The 20,739-nt window shown below is 44.7% G+C and overlaps 1 long non-coding RNA gene across 1 annotated transcript in view; it reads right to left on the reverse strand.

Moving 5' to 3' along the window:
• Nucleotides 1-20,739, reverse strand: part of LOC116529321 — a 114,766-nt gene that overhangs the window by 13,174 nt on the left and 80,853 nt on the right. The window contains exon 3 of the long non-coding RNA XR_004259459.1: nucleotides 7,030-7,310. This is a non-coding gene — a long non-coding RNA (uncharacterized LOC116529321). The remainder of the gene's footprint in view (nucleotides 1-7,029; nucleotides 7,311-20,739) is intronic.

Here is a 20,739-nt window from a genome sequence, read left to right on the forward strand (position 1 = left end):
GCGTGGTGGCATGCGCCTGTAGTCCCAGCTACTCTGGAGGCTGAGGCAGAAGAATTGCTTGAACCCGGGAGGCGGAGGTTGCAGTGAGCTGAGATCGTGCCACTGCACTCCAGCCTGGCGCTTGGTGACAGAGCAAGACTCTGTCTCAAAAAAAAAAAAAAAAGACAAACTGTGCTAAAGGAACCTGACAAATACCGTCTCTGCCAAGTGATCATGATCAACATCAGCAGGATGTCATGTTGATAGTGTGTACCCTTGATAGAACGTGAGGAGCATAGTACTTTATCTCTGTGGTCTTCCTCCCTAAAACCCATAATCCCAGCTAATAATGAGGGGAAAAAATCAGACAAATTCCAATTGAGAGATGATCTACAAAATACCTGACTGGCACCCCTCAAAATTGTCAGGGTCATTAAAAAAAGGAAAGCCTAAGGAACCGTTATGGACTGAACATCTGTGTCCCCACAAAATGCATACATTGAAATTCTAACCCCTAATGTGATGGTATTAGGAGGTGGGGCCTTTGGGAGGCCATTAGGTCATGAGGATGGAGCCCTCCTGAATGAGATTAGTGACCTTATAAGAAGAGACACGAGAGCTTGTTCTCAGCCTCTGCTCCTTCACCACATGGGGATACAACGAGAAGACGGCCATCTGCAAGCCAGGAGGTGAGCCCTCCCAGGCATTTGCCCGCACCTTGATCTTGGACTTTCCAGCCTCTAGAATTGAGACACAAATGTGTGTTCTTTAAGTCACCCAGGCTGTCTGAACTAAGATAGAAGCTGTCACAGCCAAAAAGGGCTAAGTTAGAGACATGAGTACTAAAAGCAACGTGGTGTCCTGGATGGAGCCCTGGAACAGAGAAAGGACCCTGGAGGAAATCTAAGGTGATCTGCATAAAGTATGGACTTTCATTCGCAATAAGGCAGCCATATGGGTTGGTTAATTAATTGTGACAGCTGTCCCATACTTATGTTAGATGTTACGTAGAAGCCCCAGTGGTCAGGGGGCTCTAAGGGCCTGGGTGTGCCCTGGGGCATGGATACTCTTTCTGTGATATTGCAAGGTTTTCCTGTAAATATAAAATTATTCTAAAATAGAAGTTAAAAAAACAAAAACAAAAAACCTCCTTGGATAATACAGAACAGAACCACTTATGCTGCATTATCTCAGAATCATGAATGATGCCAACAGGTCCTTTGTTCGCCAGTCTTCAAATTCTTGGGTTCCTCAGGAGCCCGCAGGGATTGAATGGGCTGACATGGTCCACCTCCCTTCCCCTCTCAGCTTGCTTTTCATCTGCTTTATACCCTCAGCTTCTACCTTGCTGCTGAAACAAAGGGCTCCTCTACTCTAAAGAGTTGACAACTACCAGTCTAGTCCAACTGCGTCATTCAGGGTACAGGGGGGGCATCCTCAGGGGATTCACCAAGTAAGGGACAGAGCTGGAGCTGGAACCTCACGTGGTGGACATCTGAGTCCATTCTCCAGCTCTCACCTGTGAGCCTGGAGCTCCTTGAGGCAGGAACAGTGCCTGGTTCGTCTGTGTCCACGGGACCCAGAAGAGCACTTGAGACAGGGAGGAGACCTGGCGATGAATGAATGACACTATTCCCACCATGTGACTGTTCCAAAATGCCATTGCTGTTCAAACCTGGAAAATTCTGCAGACATTTCAGATAAAGGCAAAGTAGAGCTCTCCTTGGTCTGAGTCCATATATTTAATTAAAATAGACTCTTCTATCTGTCAGTGAGCTTGCATACTGCAGCCTGGCTTTGGTGGGACATTCATGCATCCATTGGTTCACTTTAAAAGCTTTATGAAGGGCAGACACAGTGGCTCACACCTGTAATCCTAGCAGTTTGGGAGGCTGAAGTCAGGAGTTCGAGACTGGCCTGGCCAACATGGCGAAACCGCGTCTCTACTAAAAATACAGAAAAATTAGCCTGGCATGGTGGTGTGTGCCTGTAATCCCAGTTACTTAAGAGGCTGAGGGAAGAAAATTGCTTGAACCCGGGAGGCAAAGGTTGCAGTGAGCTGAGATCGTGCCACTGTACTCTATCCTGGGCGACAGGGCAGGACTCAGTTTCAAAAACAAAAAAGCTTCATGGAGCACCTCCTACACACTATTAACAATAGCAACAATAATAATTCATACAATAAGCATTCATTAAGCACCCACTATGTATCAGGCTCAGTTCCAGACATGAGAAATACAGCCCTGAACAAAAAAGACACATTCCTGCCCTCAGGCAGCTTACACTCCGGTGCCCTAACCAGGATCCCTAAGTGTTACATTCCCGTGTGCCAGGCACTGTGCTCAGAGGTTCTTATTTCTCCCTGTGAGGTAGGGACTTTTGGTTTCCTGATTTTTCAGATGGGGAAATGGAGGCCTAGTTCTTTGTCTGAAGTTACAAAATGGGCAAGTAGCTAGGCTGGGATTTGAGCCCAGGCACTCTGACTCAAGAATGCATATTCTCAATTGTCATATGAGAGAGTTGCTATGGGTCAGAGGACCTGGCTAGTGAAGCACACACACTAGGTTGTTTATGTGAAACACACACACAAGGTGTCCTATGTGAAACACACATACTAGGCGTTCTATGTGAAACACACACTAGGTGTCCTATGTGAAACACACACACTAGGTCTTCTATGTGAAACACACACACTAGGTGTCCTATGTGAAACACACACACTAGGTGTTCTATGTGAAACACACACACTAGGTATCCTATGTGAAACACACACTAGGTGTCCTATGTGAAACACATACACTAGGTGTCCTATGTGAAACACACACTAGGTGTCCTATGTGAAACACACACACTAGGTGTCCTATGTGAAACACACACACTAGGTCTTCTATGTGAAACACACACACTAGGTGTCCTATGTGAAACACACACACTAGGTATCCTATGTGAAACACACACTAGGTGTCCTATGTGAAACACACACACTAGGTGTCCTATGTGAAACACACACTAGGTGTCCTATGTAAAACACATACACTAGGTGTCCTATGTGAAACACACACTAGGTGTCCTATGTGAAACACACACACTAGGTCTTCTATGTGAAACACACACTAGGTGTCCTATGTGAAACACACACACCAGGCGTCCTATGTGAAACACACACACCAGGCGTTCTATGTGAAACACACACACCAGGTGTCCTATGTGAAACACACACACTAGGCGTTCTATGTGAAACACACACACTAGGTGTCCTATGTGAAACACACACACTAGGTGTCCTATGTGAAACACACACTAGGTGTCCTATGTGAAACACATACACTAGGTGTCCTATGTGAAACACACACACTAGGTGTCCTATGTGAAACACACACTAGGTGTCCTATGTGAAACACACACACTAGGTGTCCTACGTGAAACACATACACTAGGTCTTCTACGTGAAACACACACACCAGGTGTCCTATGTGAAACACATACACTAGGTCTTCTACGTGAAACACACACACTAGGTGTCCTATGTGAAACACACACTAGGTGTTCTATGTGAAACACACACTAGGTGTACTAGGCTTCATTGGAAAATGAAGCAGCGCTTTATTACCAGCAACTAGTCATGCGTCCAGCATCCTTCCTCACCCCACACCAGCACCCCCCACCACAGGCAGGGCTGTCTGGATAAATCTGAGATAAGCAGTAAAGCTTTGCCAGGAGGTCTGTGCGAGGCTTCTTCCCCAGTGCTCCTGAACCTAAGATGGTGAGACCCTCAGAGCAGCCCCCGCATGATTTACCCTCTCGGGCTCAGGCCCAGAAGCTGCATCCAGGATGGGGTGCCTGGCTGGACTAACAGGTGGAGGAGGCACAGAGCCTCTGTTCCTGCCTTTAAGATACAGACACCCACCCACTAGTACGATCTGTTCCAGAGAATATCCTTACTCTGTTCACTCCGACTATCAACATCTCCTCCCGCGGGAGGGGCATGACTAGGGAGGGATTAGAGAGGGAGCAACCCCCAGGCATGAAGGGAGATAGAGTTCTTTCTCATCTCTGAGTAGAGAGGAACTGTGGGCAGGGCATGGAAGTATTTTCTCACTACATTGTGGGCTCACCCCTGTGCTGGGCACAGGTGGTACGAGGAGAAGAAGCTGGGGCTCCTGTCCTAAAAAGATTCGCAAGAGGGTGAAAGAGACCACAGACTTCCACATGAATAACACAGCCCAGCAGGGTTGGATGAGCTGGTTGGGTGATGGTGGAGGCTTCTCAGAGGAGGATGAAGGCCTTGGTTCCTTCGTCTGAGCCAGGTTTTGAAGAGCATGTTAAAGTTCGCCACACAGAGAGGAGGGAAAAAGAACCCAGGAGTTCGATTCAAGGCCCTGAGCACAGCAGCCACACGGGGTTGGGGGTTCTCAGGGGCTGCGTGAGCCTGGGGCACAGAGAGTCCAGGCAGGAGTGTGAAGAGTGAGGCTGGGAAGACAGGCTGGACATCAGACTGCAGCGGGCCACGTGTGTGACATGAGGGAACTCAGCCTTTTTTTTGCTTTTGATCAGCAATGAACTCAAGGATAAGTTTTGAGTTACTTGGTTTGCTTCAAGAGAGAGGAGAGTTGTGGCTTGCAGGCTTAAACAGCCACATTTTTTATTTAGAAATTTATTCTGACCACTGATCTGAAGAACTCATTGTCATTCAAATAATTATTTGACACCTACCACATCTCTGACACCGGTAAGGGGCTGGAGAGATATTGGCAAACTGAATAGACATGATCCTGGCCATCTTTGAGCTCACAGATGGGCAGAAAAGATGAACATTAAATAAGTATTTAATTCCCGTTATGACAAGGCTATGGAGGAAAAGCCCAGCCAGGGGTGGTGGGTGAGTACATGTATCAGGGCAATAGATGATCTCCTGGGGATGGCAGAGAAGGTTGTCCTGAACTTGTGACATCGACGGTGAGTCCTGAAGCCTGAACAGAACTGTCTGCTCAGGGGGCAGGAGGAGGGTGTTTCGGGTGGAAGGGACAGCATGTGCACAGGCCTGGAGGTGGGGAGGAGTGTGCACAGCGGAAAAACACAAAGCTGGCCCATGCACTTGGAATGCAGCGAGCCTGGAACAGGGGGTGGGAGATGGGCAAGTCCTCACAAGTCATCATAAATATTTTAGACTTTATCTTACTATCAGGGTCAAACCATTAAACAGTTTTAAGCAACGTAATAGGAACCCATTAGAGTTTTATCCCTATTACATGGAAAACTTATTGGAAGAAGGCACCATGAAGGCAGAGGGGTCATCAGGAGGCAAAATCGGCAGGCTTTGGGGATTGTCTTTTTTGAGGTGAAGAGGAAAAGGGAAACGTAAGCGGAGCGTGATTCTGAGGATTTGAGCTTAGAGAAAGGGACAGATGGCAACTTCGGATCAAGAGGGAGCATGCAGGAGAAGGAGCAGATGCTGGCAGGAATCAGAAATGTCTACACAAGAAGAAAGCCTGCAACCTTTCCTATTATAGAACCAGAGAGCAAAGGTGAATTTCCCAAGAGGTAGGAGAGGGTCTGGGCTGGAAAAGAGGACCAGAGAGGCAGTAGGTGGAAGGTCCCCTGGCACTCCAAAATTCACTACTTGTACCTCCAAGGGAAGCTGTCAGGGAGGAGTCTGGAGCTCTCTGAGCCCCTACTCTGACCCCCGCAGAGGTGCAAATTTTTCCAGCTGGCTAGGTAAGGTGGAATCAAAGGCAGAAAAGTTCCCCACTGGCTGACATTTTGGGGAGCTCACAGAAGGGTGAGTTTCTCAAATCCAGTCCCAGCACCAATGAGGAGCTGAAACATATTGTACCCATTAGAAAAGAAATGCAAATCAGAAAGTCAGGCATTTGTGTCCATGACAACAGGGGGAACGTATTTTGGCAAATCTGAGTTCATTTATATTCAAATAAATATTTCAGTCTATGACTCTGGCACTTTTTTGCATGAGATATTTCAGAACCATATTGAATGTTGCTCTCATGCTAAAAACTTGAGAATTAAAATGAGGTCCAATTTCAAAGTCTATCAGGCTCCAAGATTTTGAGGTTGGTTTTACCTCCAGGAATGAAAAAGAATGATAAAACTGGAGAGTGATTCAGCACATTTGTACGAAGACTTTTTGAACTGGAAAGGCCGGTTCAATATTATCCCATGCAGTCCCTTCTTTGTAAAAATAGGACAACAGGCTCAAGGGAGGCCAAAGGTCACATAGCAAATTAATCTAGAACTCAGGTCTCCATCAGGCCAATGCTGCCTCCAGCACATCAAGCCCGATGTTGGAACAGGAAGAACAGCAGGTGTAAGAAGACTGACACATCATCAAGTTCCTCTCTTTTAAGGTAGGATGTTGTCATTTAGTTAGAAAAGTAATCCATGACCTTTGTGGAAAATCTGTACGTTGTGTTACAGAAAACCTCAAAGATATTATCTGTAGTAAACCCTGTGATTCTCCATACAATCACTGGTAGCATTTTAACACATTTCCTTCCAGCTTTTTTTTTTGTACATATGTCTTGTACGTAGTTGAAGTCTTAGTATATGCACAATTTTGCATCATAAGCATTTCCCTGAGTCATTAAAAACTTTTTCTATGCAAACAAAAAAGTTAATGGATAAATATTATTGCATCCTATAAAAACTACAAATTTCCTAAATCATTTATTTAATTCACCGTTGGATATTTAGGTAATATCCAATTTTTATCATTTAAATAATATTTTGTTGGATACCTTTATGTTTAAATCTCTATTTACGTACCAGATTATTTCCTCAGACTAGATTTCTAGACATGGAATTACTGGCCTAAAGGGTATAAGCATTTTAAAAACTCCTGATGTATACTGTGTTGCAGAAAAGGTTATATCATTGCTAGTGCAAGGTAAAATGCAAATCTCATCACACCCTGACCAACACATTAAGTACCACGCCAGCCTTCAAGGAGCACACAACCCAGCAAGGGGTGCAAAGAAAATGGCCTAGATAAACAACCTACTACCATAATTTAGAGGAATAAGGAGAGATACTCACGCTTACAGTGGAGAAATACTCCTAATTACACGCTGACTCTGCTCTCTGGGAGAATCTGCCACTCTCATTACTTTTTGTGGTTCCTGACTTGGCTTTCAGAAGTTTCTCCTTGCTGATTGTCTCCTGTGGCCCCATCTGAAGTGGGTTTTGTAGAATATTCCCTTCTTTAAGGTTCTATAAGTTTTGCAGCTGCTTTCTTCTGTGCACGTTCAGGGACTCCAGAGGTGTTTTAAGACTAACCGGCCAAGTCACTCTTGAGTTCATCTCCTTCCGGTAACACACTGCAAAAGCAGAAAGGAAAATCCAACTCATACTATTGCTTTGACTCTTTCCAATGGTGTTGCCCTAATGCCACAGGCTCAGGAGGCACCTGGTCTGCCTTCAAGTTACCGTAGGTGACAGTTTCACCAAATGGTTTGCCCCTGTATGTCATGGCTTTCCATAATTCCAGCTCCAAACCCAGTTTCCTTCCTGCCTGCCACCTGACCATCAAGTCAATGTCATGTATTTTAGGTTTGTGTAACAGCGGCACCCCACTTCTGGTAACAAGTTCTATATTAGTTAAAGTAATACTGGCTGCTGCAGTATAAAATCCCCCAAATCTCAGTGGGTTAACACAACATAAGACTTTTTAAAGTCCTAAAAGGGGGACTTTAATCTGACCAGTGGGCTGCTCTTCCATTAGCGATTCTGTTTCCCAGGTTCTTTTTATCTTGTGGCTCTGTCATTTTCACCCCTGAGCATATACGGTCATTGTGCTCATCTGTATCAAGCTGGGAGCGGGAAAGAGAATGACAAAGTGAATGTTAGATGTTTTTTAATGGCCAGGTCCAGAGTAGCTTACATTAACTCCACTGACAATCCATCAGCTAGAACTTAACCACACTTAACTGCAAAGGAGGAGGAGACATGTAGTTCATCCTCAAGCCAAGAGACAAAATGGCTTTTGATGAACTCATGGCCATGTCCTCAGTACCTTTCACAGTCTACTCTACACCTGAATGGTTCATCTAATTTCCCTCACTTATTCCTGGCCCTGTCAACAGAGCCTGTCTTTAATTAAAATGTTGGTATTTGAGTCACCAATGATTTTTTCATTAACTTTTTTAAATACTACATTAAAATATCATGTCTCTTGATTACTGAGTTTTTTGGCACCCCCTTAAGTTTTGCCCACTCCTCTGACCCAAGTCCCAGCCCTAGAATCAGGAAGAGGAAACCCGTTGGGACTGATTTTTTCCACAATTTGAGAGAAATACATTCCACTTACCTCTCTTTTGAAAGAGCACCTCACTCATGAGGCTCCTCCATCATTTATTACTTATGTACGTGGAAATAGAACTAGATGTGGAGTCAAAGCCTAGCATGCACTGGCTCTACGGCCTGCCGTAGTTCCTTGACCTGTCTGTGTGTGCTTGTTCATCTGTTCAGTGGAATCACAAATCCTGGGTCATGGCATTTCTGACATAAAGCATGAGAAAGACCTCAGGGCCAGGCTCACGGAAGGCAAATAATAAATACTGGCAGAACCTGGGTCCAAAATGTTTATTGAAAAGCCCAGCCTAGGCAAGCTTATGTAGGAAATACCAAACAAATATCTGCCCTCATGGATTGTACACCTTAATAATGAGTGGATGGAAAAATATATGTGAAAGACCTCGAGAAAGAATCAAGCCCCTTATAAATCTACTGCCACAGAGGATCCAGGTTGTAGTCTCAGTGACCTCTTCAATGTTTGCATTTTTAAATAGACTGCTTGGTGGAGCAGGGGAGCAAAGGGGCGGGATGTGGGGAAGCCCAGGGTGGGATGGGGCGGGCGGCAACATCATTTCATTTTAAGGACAGTAATTCTCCTGGTGACACCCATTAACCTGAAACCCCACCACGCCTCTTACAAAATACCTGCTAGAAGCTCTTTTTCAAAAGGACCCACAGTCCTTGCCACAGAACATTTTTAGCACATTTAAACCGGAACTTTGAGCATGGATTTAAAGTGGTCTTATGACATCATGTGTGGAATATATAGAAACCTTCCATGAGCAGAAGATTTGATTGAGCCTTATTGTTGACAGCACATCTGTCTGGAGCAGCTGCAGGGGCCAGGCACTATTCCGGGCACTGTGGGCAGAAGTGAAATGAGAGACGGAGTAGAGGCTCCTGCAAGGTTTACAGTCAAGGTGGGAAGGCAGGATAGACACATGGAACAGAAATCCGCCTTCATTCGTCAGAACTCTGGGCTGCAAGTGACAGATACCCTACTCAACTAGCTTAGGCAAACAGGACGTTGATTATGAGAATGCTGGTATGTCTAACAAAACCTAAGGAATAACCAAAGCCAAGGACTTGAATGCAGTCAGATCTCTCTCCCTCTCCCATCTCTCCCTCTCTGGTGTGACAGGCACATTCTCTTATCTCCTGTAGCCTAGCTTTCTCCTTTCACCCAGGGGAAAACATGGCTTCAGAGCTTGGGGTGTCATGGCCTCAACTACTCCTGAGGCCATGACATTGATGGCTCATTTTGAGACAGGTGCCCCCTCTTGAATAAGCAATAATGTCCGAGGGATAGAAGGACAGCACACCAATGTGGCAGCTCCCATGGATGGGGAGGGGAGGTTCCTGGAAAAAGGTCTGGAGAGAGCCACTGAAAGCCATACAGGACTCTGTACAATGAGAACCAAGAGAGAGACATTAACAGGAGGTCAGAGCAAGAAGCAAAAGGCACAACTCTGTAGGACCCTGTTAGGCAGTGTTAAAGGGTGGTGCATCCGGGGACCTCTGTGAAAGATGGCCAACTGCACTGTGTTTCCTCCCTTCTCTCAGGGAAAGCGGGGAGCTGGTGGTGAAGGGCAGAGAATAAAGCCCTTAGCAGCCAGCCCCAACCAGCTCACTCTGTGCCAGATGCTATGATAAACCCTTATAAGTATTGTCTCAATTAATCCCCACAGAAAACCTGTGAGGGAAAAAATGAGTATCCCATTTTACAGATGTGGAAACTGTGGATAGCAGAGATTAAGTAATTTGCCAGATCACACAGCTGTCGGTGGAAGAGCCAAGCTTTGAACCAGGTATATGTGTAACACCATGTTCCATGGCCTGGCTTGGCACCCCTCCACTGCTGCACCCACCCAGGCAGCACTGATGGCTTCTAGGTAAAATAGATGCCTCAAGAAACCATCTACGAATCCCCTCTAGAACACTCTTTTGAGAACATGCATTAGTGTGGGTCCTCTGAGGTACAGATGCCAGACAGAATTAGATGTGCCAAAAATTTATTAAGGAAGCAATGGTGATAGAAAATGGGGAGTGTGGGCCAAGCACGGTGGCTCAAGGCTGTAATCCCCCTGTAACCTCAGCACTTTGGGAGACCAAGGCAGGGGGATCACTTGAGGTCAGGAGTTCAAGTCCAGCCTGGCCAACATGTTGAAACCTTGTCTCTACTAAAAATAAAAAAGATTAGCTGGGCGCACTGGTGCGTGCCTGTAGTCCCAGCTACTTGGGAGGCTGAGGCAGGGGAACCGCTTGAACCCAGGAGGCAGAGGTTGCAGTGAGCCAAGTTGTGCGACAGAGTGAGACTCCATCTCAAACAAACAAACACAAAAAAGGAAAAAAAGAAAATGGGAGGGTTCCAGAAAGGCTGGAATGTAGGTCTAACCCCAAGTGGAGAAAAGGAAGGAAGGAAGATTTAGTGGAAGCATTCTAGACTGCCATGGAGTTGTAAGAAAAGTTTGGCAGGCTGTCAGAAAGGTGTCAAGCTACAGTTGCCCATCCGAAAAGCCCCAGGTCTCCTAGGAACCAAGTCCACCTTAGCATCCCGGCCACACTCTGATCCCTGGGAGTAGCCTACAGAAGCATGGCCAGGAGGTGAGCTCAGGGAGGAGCAGCTCTGGAAGGATCTGAGAACTCAGCGTGAGGGCTGCTGGTCAACGTGCTCCGAGCTATTGGAAATCTCAGAGATGCCTTCCTACCACCACCACAGAAGGGCTGCATCAAACTAACACCCATTTTTAACTATTATCTGGAAAATATGACTGTTGTATACCCATCATGGGGGATCAATAAGTGATTTAAAAAGCCAATGATAATTCTTTGATTCTTTTTTTTTTTTCCATGATTGAGGAGTGTAATTCTGTCTTCCCTGTTTATCATTAGAAAGTTCCACTCTTTACTTGCCTTTATCTTCCTTATCATGTTCATACCAAATAATGCTGTTGCTGTTATTTCTTTCGGGGTCTGGGGCCTTCTGATATTTATTTTCTTTCCAAGGCTATGTACGGCTCTAGATGTGATCCCAGAATGCTAGAAACCCAACATTGCAAGGCTTTAAATGCTGTCTCTGCTGTGAGCATCCGAAGCACTTTGAATTTCCTCTACCATAACAACCGTCACACTTCACTATAAGTTCTTGCTTATATATAATAAACTAAACTTCATGAAGGCAGAGACTGTCACTAATATGTTGTATTTCTAGCTCCCTAGCATGGGCTTCTTTGAAACAATATTTCTAGAATTAATAAATCACCCAATCTAATCTCTTATATTTTCCACCAAATACATTTGATGATTGGTTGACGGGCTATTTTTACTCAAAGACAATCTAATGATATTTCAACATTTCCAATTGATTGATTTTACTTGAGAATGTATGATTTCCCCCATTACAAGCAAACTAAACTCTATCTGTACTTTCTGGGCAAGGGCCCCAGCAGCCTCTGAGACAGGTACGCTGCCTGCCATACCTTATCCCACCATGACCACCATCAAAAACCCCACCGTGACTACTACTGTGACACCTTTGGACTGAATAAAGGGAGCATCTTCTTCTGTCCCATTGAGAGCCTTAAGAAGTTTACAGGTGACAGGATTTTGAGAAGGGTGGCATAACCAAGGTTGAGACTCAAGAGGCTATATACCCAAAGTCAGTGAGTCGGCTGGATAGCAGAGGGAATGACGGAAGTCTAAAGGCAGGAGACTAGATATGAGACCATGACAGTTACAGGTGAGAAGCACAGTCTTACATTCGCTAAGTCCCTACGTCGTTTAAAGGGACATTAATTTCGCTGTCATGATCAAACTCTTAAGTCAAATTGAAAACTGAGGTTTTTCCACTCTGCTCACCACAGGGTGTTGTGGGTAGGAAGCCCGCGGTCAGAGAAGAGGGGCATGGTAGACCTTCTTTTCTTTTTTCACCCATGCCTCTCCTCCTCCTATCCTATTTGCCACCCACCTTTCTGACCTCTCCAGGGATAAAGTGAAAAGAGGAGAATGAAGTAAGGGATCCAGAATGTTCTGTTTTGCCTGGTACGTGGAGATCCAGCACTGCTATTCTCTAACATAGAGGATGTTTAAAGCTGACTTCTTTCCTTTCTCTCGAGGGCTCTTTGAAGACGCCACTCTCCCTGTGGTTCTCCTGACTCGGGCAGCGGTATCTCTGCTTAAGTCAGTCATTTGCCCTTCCTCAGTTGCAAAGTGTCGGGTGGCACCTCCAGCTGCTCTCTGCTGAGGTCCTTTTGCCTCTCCAGGTGGTTCTCCTGGACGAGACCTGACAGTGGCTTTCTCTCTCTTGCATATTCTCAGAAAACCCTCCTGCATTCTTTCGCCTTTTTTATCCCAAAAGATGGGAGTGCAGGGCCTCCAAACACAGTCATTTCTGCTAGGCTGTCACAGGCTGCTCAGTCACTCCCTTGCTCTTTAGGTTTTTCAGATGTCCTCCAACTAGAGGGGATGTATGTGAAGCTTTCCACATGACCCAAGAGAGCCCTTTCTCAAGGCTTGAGGCAAGAGGTGAGCATCTCCCATCCCTCCCCTTGGGACCCACAGCACAACAGCCTCCCTTTCCAAAGCTCCTCTCCCTGAGGAGGACCTCTTCTTGTGGTCCCCTCATTTGGTTTAAGGTTAAGAAGTAGCAGGTTCCACCCCTCCATGGAAACGGGGATTGCATCCACAGCACAGCATTCTGTGAAGAAATCATTTCCCCAAACACTCCCCTGATCTTTGACTCCTCTCCTTTTTGTACTCTTAAAGTGGGTGAGGAGTTCAAGAGTCGTCAGACATCACCTTTGAAAACTTTCCCCATGGTCTAGCTCTGCATTCTCCAACACGGTAACCACTAGTCACATGTCGAGCACTTGAAATGTGGGCAGTCAGAATCAAGATGGCTTATAGTACAAAACACACAATGGATTCCGAAGAGTAAGCACAAAAGAAGAATATAAAATACATAGCTCTCTAATAATTTTTAGATGATTATGTGTTAACATTATAGTATTTTGGAAATATTGGGTTAAAATATATTATTAAAATTAATTTTCCCTTTTCTACTTTTAAAAAAATGGCTACTAGAAAATTTAAAGTATGTGGAGCTCTTAGAAATGACACAAAAAAGCATGATCCACAAAAGAAAAAATTGATAAATTGGACTTCAAGAAGACTAAAACTTTTGCTCTGCCAAAGACACTAAGAAGATCAAGAGGCAAGCTATAGACAAGGAAATATTTTCAAACCACATGTCTGACACAGGATTTGTATCCAGAAGGTATAAAGAACTCTCAAAATGCAATAAGAAGAAGCAGGTAAAGGACCTGAACAGATACTTCCAAAGAGGAGGAGAGCAGTCAAGTAAACATATAAGAAGATGTTCAACATCAATAGTCACTAGGGGATATGCAAAATAAAGCCATGACAAGATAACACTGCATACCTGTAGAATGGCTAAAATAAAAAATATGAACAATACCAAGCACTGGTGAGGATGAGGAGCATTTGGAACGCTCATACATTTCTGCTGGGAATGCAAAATGGCGCAACCATTATGGAAAGAGGTTGGATAGTTTCTTAAGAAGTTAAATACACACATACCATCTATACCAGCAACCCTATTCTTGGGCATTGACCCTAGAGAAACGAAAACTTATGTTGACACAAAAACCTGCACCCAAATGTTCAGGGCAGCTTTTTCTGTGCTAGCCAAAAGCTGGAAACAACTCACATGCCCTTCACTGGGTAAATGGATAAACAAACTGTGGTAAAAAACTATTCCACAGTAAAAAGGAATGAACTATTGATAAACTCAACAGAGTGGTTGAAACTTAAAGACATTATGCTGAGTCAAGAAAGTCAATTGCAAAAGTTTCCACAATGCACGCTTCCATTTACTTGGCATTTTTAAGAAGACCAAACTTGGTGGGGGAAATCAGTTGAGTGTCGCCAGAGATGAGGGGTTGGAGTAAGGCGGAATACCATGTGGGTAGTTCAGAGAAAAAGTTTTGGGGTAATGGAACTGTTCTGTACTCTGCGGTCATAGTTACACGTATTTATTACATGTGTTAAAATTCATAGAATGGAACACCAAAAGATTTAAAAAGTTCATTTTACTGTATAATTTTTTTAATTTTATTTAAAAAGTTTTTCAAATTTCATTTGTGGCTAGCATTACATTCCTATTGGACCATGCTGGTCTAGCTCTTTTTTTAGAATGTCCTGTTTGGTTGACTTGAACCCGAGTAGGAACTCTCACCTGACACCCGCTCCCCCACTATCTCTGCACTTTTTGCAATGGAAATATAATTTCTTGTTCAGTTTTCCCATCCCCACTACTGAACTGTGAGCACTCTGTGGGCAGGAATATGTTCTCTCTTACCTCTGTTCTCAGTCACTGAGACAGAGTAGGGCTTAGTCATATTTGTTGAATGAATGAATCAATCAACAGAATATACATTTGAACATTTGGAAAATTAAGATAAAATATTAAATGTGACACTTTTTGAACCCCTCTCATCCTCTGATGATCACAGGGTCCCAGGCTTGGCCCAGGAGCCTTAAGAGCTGAAGCTGGGCGTGAGAGTGGGCCTGCCCAGCCTTCAGCCAGAGGACACAGGGGTAAGGGGAATTCATGTCTGAGTCCAAGGCAAAGGCGGCCAGAAAGTTCACCAATGAGGTGGAAGAGAAGCAGTAATTGAACCTGGAGCCATGGAGGAGCCAGAGAGAGAAGGCAAGACAGTCACACAGTATTGGAAGGCAGGGTCTGTGAGCGAAACCTTCAGGGAGGGAAGGAGTCCTTAGTCCACATCATCAGCTAGCATTACTAATTCCGCAGTTTATTATTCTTTGGAAGGTTGATATACCAAAGCAAATGGGGGAAATGTGATGTGCGCTGTCACAGATACAAAGTGGCCATGTTTTCAGCCTGGCACATTTTCCAAGGCAAATGAAAATTGTTATGAAAACAATTTATACCCAGCAGACATGGATGATTGCCCATGATGACCTTTTGCTGGAGAAAATGAGTCTGATAAAGAAAAAATGTGAGCTCATTAGGATAAATTAGAAAAAGCAAATGATGGCTCTTAAATTATGGAAATTCCAAGACTGGTGACTCTCTCTGTCCTTTTAGGATATAAAAACAATAAAACATAAAAAGAAATTGTTTATTCAGATAACGAGTGTTACAATTTGTGTGAATAGATGCAGTTTTGTTTCTTGGGAGTTTTTAGAATAGAGGTTTTCAGTAAACTAAATGAAATTTAATTGACTTATTAAGTGTGCTGTGAATTCCTCCATAAATCTAGTAATGACTAAAGGAAAAAAGAAAAAAGCAGTGAGAAGGGGCAAAATTAACTTCACTTTCTATAAATGCTACCCAAGGAGTATTTCCACCAGTGCAACATAATAGAATTTGGGGCATAATGTTAGTGCTTCCATTTAAAAAAAATGGATTCCCAGAGTTGCAGATTTAAGGTGAGGGAACAGAGAGGGTAACGACATCACTCAGGAAAACTGTAATGTCCTCCTACTTCCCCAATAGTCACCCACAGGCATGTAGAGTTTCACAGTTTATAAAACTGTGTTTTCACGTCCATGATCTCCTCTATTTTCACAGCAACCCCTCTTATTCATATATGCCCCCATTGCACAAGTAAGGAAAGTAAGCTTGGGCAAAATTAAGTGGTTCATCAGCTAGTAAAAGCAACAGGCAGGATGAGAATCCAAGACTATCCACACTGTCTCCCAAGCAATCTTTTGCCCACAGTCTATCTTAGATACCCTTGATGCATCAGAACTAAAGTTACTGGATTCATATATTTCTCTGTAGGAAAAAGCAGGGGGTGGGGCAAGGGATAGAAGCAGGGGAGAAAAAGAAGCCTTTTCCATTCAAACCTATCAGGGGTCTTAAAACAGTACTAAGTAAAGAAATATGTATTGGAAAGGATAACCTGACTCCCACATCAGACAGTTCCAAAATCTCAGTGTTTAAATGCCAGGAAGGTTTATTTCTCTTTCATGATAGTGTTCAGTGCAGGTCTGTGGGTGGGACTCTGCTCCACACGGTCATTCAGGGACTCAAGCTCCTTTCATGTAGTTGCTCCATCATCTCTTAGGGACTCAGAGTCCTCCACTGGATCACTGAAAAGGCCAGAAAACAAGGGAGAAAGAGAACATGGAGGGTCTCTTGAGAGTCCAAGTCCAGAAGGGGCACAGTCACTTCTGCCCATGTTCGTCAGCCATGAGTCACATGGTCCTACAGACCAGGGAAATGTAGGGTGTCATGGAAGGAGGGGAAAACACAGATGTTGATGGAGAGAAGTCCTGCCATAAATTTTTTAAGTGTTTCTTTGAGTATGAAATATTTTTCCAAGAGCCTTGGAAGAATATTTCTGTGAGCCCCTAGCCAGCCCTATATTCCCCATGTGGGACCACCTGACTACATGGGGCCAGACATAGGACTTTTATTTTTCAGGTTGGAGGAAGTGGACCTTTCAGGCTTATGGAGCAAAATCTCTCTATATATTTTCTTCCAACATAGCTGAGTAAAAGGGCAAACAGAAATTTGAAAGCGATGATTGCTTCCTTTGTGGGGGAGAAGGATACCCACTGAGTTGGGAACATATATGAATTCTGATTTGCAATCATTTCCACTATTTATGAGGTCACTGGACTTACTCCTGCTGAGTCCAATTTACAAAGAGCTTTGCTTGGATCAGGGAAAAGAATATTAGAATCCTGTTGACTTGGTGATGGCCAGAGGACTATGGATACCAAATGCAAAGAATGTATCAATAAACTGCAAGGAAGCAAAATCCTCGACATCAACTCTGACATACCACATCCAAAGGTACAGGAAGATGTACCTTTCCAGGGGAACTATTGATGCTGGGTGCACCAACACTGCTGTTTGACCACACACCCCAGGCACAAATAGCAGAAGTTTCCAAATAAAAAACTTGTTAGAAAAAAATCCAAAATGCCTAAGATAAGCAAAAGAGTTTTCCTTACATCATCATCGTGTTTCACTCCCAAGGCAGTTGTAGGATGCTGATACCGTCTGATCATTGGTGCCTCTGCTTCTTACCCCTCTCTCGAGTTCTACCCCCAAATATCCAACATTCCCCTAAATATCCCACAGGCACATCTATTTCAGCATATTCACATCTGAACTCATCCTCCCCAACCCAGCCCCAGCCCCCATGGCCGCTCCATCCCCTTCCTTACCATCTCAATAAGCGATGCCGCCCCTACATGATCACCTGCATCAGTGACCTAAGAATGAAGAATGCCTCCCTCTCCTTCAACACTGCTTCAATCAAGTTCAGCCAATTGCACCTCCCACATGTGTCTCAAATCTGTTTTCTCTTCACCATCCCCACGGCCACAGCCCTCCTGGATGAGAGTACTGTCTCCCAGCGGAATTTTCTGACGGGAAACTGCCACTCTACCCCACCCACCCTACTGCTCGGCAGCAACCATCGAGAGTGTTAGCAAAGTTCCTTCTCAGTCTGTCCCCCGAAGCCCTCACAGGTACAATCTCCTGGTCATTCTGCCCTAAGTCCACTCATCCTATGCTTTTGCAACATCAGGTGACTTGCAGTTCTTTCTCCTGACTTTGATACTTGCTACTATTGTCTCTGCTTCAAATGCTCCCCCACTTCCCCACCCTTCCTCTATGTAGCTAACACCCACCTGTCCTTCAGCACTGAGGTCAGCTCACTTGGAAGCGTTGCTAGACCCCCCCAGACTCATGTACAAGCTACTCTTCTGAAGGCTCATCACTTCTGTTCTTGCCTCTATTATAGCTCTTGGGATGCTGTGGGGTCACCAGTGACCTTCCTTCCCACTACCCTCCCCACGCCACATTCTGTTAGCTCCTTGAAGCCAGAGACACTGTTGTCTCGGCTCTCTGGTCACCAGCACAATGCGTAGGAAAAAAAGGAGGCACTCAGTAAATGCTCAGTTGCTGAAGGAGCACATGGATTAGTAAATAAATTACGTAGAAGCATAAAACCCCCTTCAAATGGATTAATCCATCACGTGAGAAGGAGAAGGGGTGGTGAGAAGCAAATCTTGAGCATGAATCTCTCAGATGAATTAAACAATCAGGACCATTCAGAGTCACCACATGCCCAAGAGATATGGATTATCAGAGAAATAAAACGTATTCACTCAGCCCACAAACCAAACACTCAGTCACGCTTCAAGTACACGCTTTGAGAAAGATTCTGTGAAAATACAAAGCAGATGTTGTCACTGATCCCATAGTCAAACAGGATAAACCTGGAGGGGAAAACAAAATCCTTTGTGGAAACGTCTGGTGTAGTTGGGATTGCTTAATGCCAAGGATGAGAGACTCACGAAAACTGGGGTGAATAAAAAGGTGATGTGGGGTTGGTTTGTTTCCCAAAGTAAGGGTATGCAGAAATGAGAAGCACAGCTCTGGACAGAGGCCCCTTAGACGCAGAGGTGGCTCCGACGCTTTCCAGCTGTGAGACCAAGTGAGCCGGTGTCCTCCACTCTACAGTGGGGTGAGACTAGAACCTACCATAGTGTTGTCACGAGCATGACAGGACATTATGCAGGTAAAGGCTTAGCATGTTTGTGGCACATAAATTTTATTTATTTTATTAATCTATGTTATTTTATTGAGACGAAGTCTCATTCTGTAGCCCGGGATGGAGTGCAACGGCGTGACCTCTGTTCACTGCAACCTCCACCTCCCAGGCTCAAGCTCTTCTCCTGCCTCAGCTTCCCAAGTAGCTGGGATTACAGGTGTGCACCACCACGCCCAGCTAATATTTGTATTTTTAGTAGAGACAGGGTTTCACTATGTTGGCCAGGATGATCTCAAACTCCTGACCTCAGGTAATCTGCCCACCTCCGCCTCCCAAAGTGCTGGGATTACAGGAGTGAGCCACCGAGCCTGGCAAATTTTATTTTTATTCAGGGGAATGTTCTAGAATCCTCTCAGAGGAAAGAGAGAGAGGACTCCCAGGAGCTGGCATTTCTCCATCTCACCTTCGTGGCAGCTTTGCCCCGTTGACGTCCTGCCCAAGCTGCGTCCCTCCATTCAGTGTCTGCTCCCTCACACTTCAGCTTGTTCAGAGCTCTGAGCCTCCTCAGTTTCCCAGCTCAGCAGCCCAGGCAGGTTCATTCTCCCTGAGCAGGAATACTTTATTCCTGGGAGAAAGACAATGCTTGGAGCAGCTGGAGATCGAGTATACAGACCAGGGCCAACCAGCTGTGGTCGAGGGAGAGGGTGAGGGAGAGGAAGGAGAGGTGAAAGAACTCTCCTTTATGTCTCATAAGTTTTAGATCATCTTTCATTACCATGAGTTTTAGGACCAAAGAGACCTGGGTTTGAATGCTAACTCCGCCATTTATTAACTGGGTGAGCTTGGGCACACTATTTAACTTCTTTGAGTCTTCAAGGCCTATTGTTAAGTGAAGATAATCCTGTATCTTTTCACCTTGTAGCATTCTAAAATTGGGATGTGTCTTACAATTGACGTATGTATTTGATGGGATAATATCCCCCATCTCCCAAAAACTTAATAAATGCATGTCTTAGAATCATGGAATTACATAACCAAGACCTACTGCATAGGAGGGCTATGCAGACCGTATGAGCCAATGCAAGTAAATGCTTAACAAAGTGTCTGGCGTATAGAAAAATCTCAGTAAAGACTTCCATGTAATTACACACAGGGCACTAAGACCCTCTCCCAGTGAGCAGGGGCTTGAGTAGAAGAGGCTACTTTTGGAAGGGTATGTGTCTTCCTGGTGGTGATTGGCATCTCCAACACAATATCAACCAGGTAGAAATCTAGTGGCTTGAGAATTAACTGAGAAGTAACCATGAATTCATGTATAAAGCCTACTGGGAGCAGGACGTGCTAAGAACGCTGGGGCTAGGCAGTGCAGTGCTGGAGCCTAGCCTACAGAGCAGAACTTGACTCCCTGTGTGACCCTGGGTAAGCCTTGGTTGTTCATGTGCTTCAAGAGCTGGGATAAGAAAGCTAAACTAGGATGAGCGTGGTGGCTCACTCCTGTAATTCCAGCACTTTGGGAGGCTATGGCAGGCAAATCACTTGAGATCAAGGGTTTATGAGCAGCCTGGCCAACATGGTGAAACCCTGTCTCTACTAAAAAAAAAAAAAAATACAAAAATTAGCTGGGCGTGGTGGCCAGGTGATTTTCATGCCTCAACCTGTAGGTGACATACAGCCTACAGGTGACATACCTGTAGTCCTAGCTACTCGGGAGGCTGAGGCATGAAAATCACCTGATCTAAGAGGCATAGGTTGCAGTGAGCCAAGATTGCACCACTACACTCCAGCTGGGGTGATGGAGTGAGACTTTGTCTCCAAAAAAAAAAAAAAAAAATGGAAAGCTAAAGAAACATTACCTACAATGGCAAATGCTGATATGAAAATGTGTTCATTT

The sequence above is a fragment of the Sapajus apella genome, unplaced genomic scaffold (genome assembly GCF_009761245.1).
Source record: "Sapajus apella isolate SASKATOON/1434 unplaced genomic scaffold, GSC_monkey_1.0 scaffold62, whole genome shotgun sequence".
Taxonomy (NCBI): domain Eukaryota; kingdom Metazoa; phylum Chordata; class Mammalia; order Primates; family Cebidae; genus Sapajus; species Sapajus apella.